Source organism: Plasmodium inui (genome assembly GCF_000524495.1).
Source record: "Plasmodium inui San Antonio 1 unplaced genomic scaffold supercont1.62, whole genome shotgun sequence".
Classification (NCBI taxonomy): Eukaryota; Apicomplexa; class Aconoidasida; order Haemosporida; family Plasmodiidae; genus Plasmodium; species Plasmodium inui.
The window spans coordinates 11522-15254 of NW_008481896.1; positions in this window are offsets into that span (position 1 = coordinate 11522).

Here is a 3733-nt window from a genome sequence, read left to right on the forward strand (position 1 = left end):
CATAAAAAAAAAATGCAAAAGAAAAGAAAAAAATGCGCAAGAGAAAAGAAGAAATTCAGAGGAAAGAAAAAGAAAATGCAAAAAAGAAAGAGAAATGCAGAAGAAAAAAAGATGCAGAAGGAAAAGAAAAAAGGGAAAAAAAGGAGAGAGAATAAAAAAAATATAGAAACAAGAAGAAAAAATGAAAGGGACAGCATTAGGTGGAATAATATATATACCTAAAAACAAGTGACGAATTTCTCCATGACAGAATCCAGCAGATTCTGGTAATAAGTAATGAAGAGATCCTGTTTACCTGTCTAGTACACTATTTGTCAGTGTGCAACGAATATATGAAGCAGACAATATGGCGGAACGAGTTCAAAATATAAAAGATTCCAAATCCGAAAAGGACAAAGGCGACACCTCACTGAGCAAAATAACCTCTTAAACGATTAGAATACGAAAGTGAAAAGGTGAGTTTTCACGTACATACCAATATTCCATTACATATGACACAAATCATAAGAGGAATCAGAAGTGGAAGTCACCTTGTGATTTCACACATTTCGATATAATACAGGGATTACAATAATATATATATATATATATGCTAGTAGAATGAAGCAAGGACGTCGACCAAAACGGTGGTATCTTACCTGATGAATTATATGATGATCACTATTTAGGCAAAAGGCGGTCTACTCGGGGCACACGATATTTCTAAATGTTCCCCATGCGTGTCAAATTTCATGAATCCCGTTTAGCAAAGATATAACCAGAATGTTTTCTGTTTTTCCATCCTACTAGGAGTGCCCTCGACTCTTTCAGTAACCCATACATTAATTGTTCTCTCATTGGAACAATATATATGTCCAGAAAAGGGAATAACTCTTATTTACGTCCGTAAATGAGCGACAGGAGGTTTTGTAATTACAACTCTACGGCAGATTGATCTCATATGTAAATAGTGGAGGACCCAGACTCTGAGAATGCTGTCGTAATTATGTTTCTTTGTTTTTTTTTCGTTTCTTACTGTTAGCGTATGATTTTCTCTCTAAGGATATTTTATCAATGTGTGATTCATACTTCCCCGTCCTATGTGGGTTGTGCCCCGTTTCGTACAGAAGCGTGGGGATGGGCGTCAGCATTTTTTATAAATTCCCCCTTTCTGTGTGTCTGATAGAACGGTACGGCCCCATTTTGTCTGTGCCGGGGAAATACAGAATCCCATATGCCATGTTTATCATTAAGTAAATCAAATGAACAGTAATCTTTTTCCACCTGTTCCGTATGTGTTTAGGCTCTTATGTATAACGAGTATTTAAGAGAACAAATAAATGGACTATCAGGAACCTTCAAGGAGGATTATTACAAATAGGAAATTCTGCATTTTCCATTTGTACATTCTTTTTCCATTGTATGTTACGGAAAATTTCTGTAGCCCCACATTCAGGACAAATGGGGCATAGAATCGTAGATAGAATATTTCGCGGCTTTCAGATATGTTCCTCACCTGATGAGGCACAATCAGTCAGTTGCGTCTCTGCATGTGCTACGAATTGCCATTGTCCCCAACAGTGGGGTTGATTATCTTCTTAATTTCTTAACTATTTCACTTGATTCGTGTTTTTGTTTCTGGAAGTACATATTCCCCTCGTTCTCCCGGTAGGAGCTCCTCGCATGATTCTGTACTCTGTATTTATAAAAATTCCCTGAGGTCATCTCATTTTAGGGCATCCGTATGAACACCATTCCGATGTAACATGTAAGTATGCGTTTAATATTCCTCCCCTGAAGCTGTTCTGCTACTTCTGCATCATTATCATGGTGGTGAGCGCCTTCGTCTTATTCTCTCTTTTTCTCTTTTTATATGAGGTCTGTAAATCTTCGCGTCTTATACTCAGCGTCTTTTTCCTCCTTGACATCCGCAAAAAGATTCTGTGTGTATCCGCTATGTTTGGGGACGTCTCCATATTGTCGTCGTCCAAAAGGTTTCTTATGTGGCCCCTTAGGTACAACTTCACTTCTTTTGACTCCTATTGCTCCTTGCATTCATTCAGAAGCATCATGAATAGCAGTATCGACACTTGTATATTTGCTGCTTCCATTGTAATTACGCACAATTCGTGATTATGCACCTCCTGGTTCTCTCTATCGCATCCTATTCATGCTGTTTTATTGGTCGTCTTATGTATTACATACTTGGGTGTCTCCTTATCGTAGATCCTCATAAGTTTGTCGAAGGAAGTATCTGGAATGTACTGTCTCATATGTATGTGTTGTTTCGAGACAAAGCTGCCACATACACTTCCTCGCCTTCGTATGAAAAGAGCATGTGGTTTCAGGTTAATTTGATTTCTTTCAGACTTTATATTTTCTTGAACACATTGTTCTTCCTTTCTGCGTCCCTCAGGTAAACTGTGGAACTAATTGTTTTCTTTGAACATATCAGAGATATACAAGTATCTATTTTCCAAACTATGCCACTGATGTTTCTGTATGTACAGATCACCACAGTTGCTTGTATTTATTTTGATTAGATCCCTTTGTCAGGTAATTTCACCTATCACACCTTCATTTATCATAAATGTGTGCACGACTACTTGGAAGAGATGTCTCCGGGCCAACTTGCACTCCTCTTTTCTGATTCGTCTAAAAATTCCGTATGTATATCTAGAATCCTCTCTGGGGCATTGTTCTTTTATTCTGCAGGTACACATTCTCTTGGATGTCTTCATCACATATTAACTATTCATATTCAGGGTTAGTTAGTTGTACGTCGTCATTATCATATGATATATCTTTGTTCTTTTCGCTGTCATGGCCACACATCGCGGTCTGTATGTGTACCCTTCTTCCGGATATGTCCGTTTCCTATTTGGAGGAAAACAGGGATTCTAGTGGCGTGTACTTTGCTAGGAGAAGAAATTGGAACAAACGGTTAGTTTCCATTCCACAGCCTAGAGGAAATACTGACCATGGTGCACTAAATGATATTTTCCCTGTTTGCATACATATAGATATATCTATACTTCCCTAAGAGAAGTAACCTCTGTAATGAAACCCCCGACTGTTAAGATAATAGCTAACACCTCAATAGAAGCAATAACACCATGATGTAGTGTTCGGGGGATATGAGACGTCTTGGTTCTACTTAGGATTTCCAATTCAGTGTCCAAAACATAATAAGCTAATGACAGGGAGAGGACCATCAGTAGAACTCAAAGACATTATGTACTCCCCCAAGCGCCGAATTCCTGTGTGGTGGGTTGTGACAGATTTGCATAAACTCATAGGTAAAGAACAGATGCAGGTGGATAAAATGAACTGAACGTACTGGGAGGGAGAATTGCGAGTGACACCCCTTGGGTAATATCCGCGACTGATGAATTGGATGCGGGGGATCTTCAATCTGTATGTACAATATCAGGAAATTCAATAGTTTGGACGGTAATTATATCTTCCGAATCTGTACCCATTCTACATTTATATTCTGTGTGTCTGCACCCGATGTCATTGATTTGAACACTGAAGACTCCAATAGAAGTTGCTATTGTTGCACTCCAACCTCCTGCCGAATTTTCCCCTCTACGAAGCTGCCACGTTTCACATATGCACTTAAATTTTTCGCAATCCTCACGGGTGCTCCAACTATTTTATGGTTGGTGGCGTCCTCTCATTTTGAGTGGCAAGATTTAACGGAAGTTCTGAATAATAACCTGGACGCTCAAAGATATTGTAGGAGAGAGTA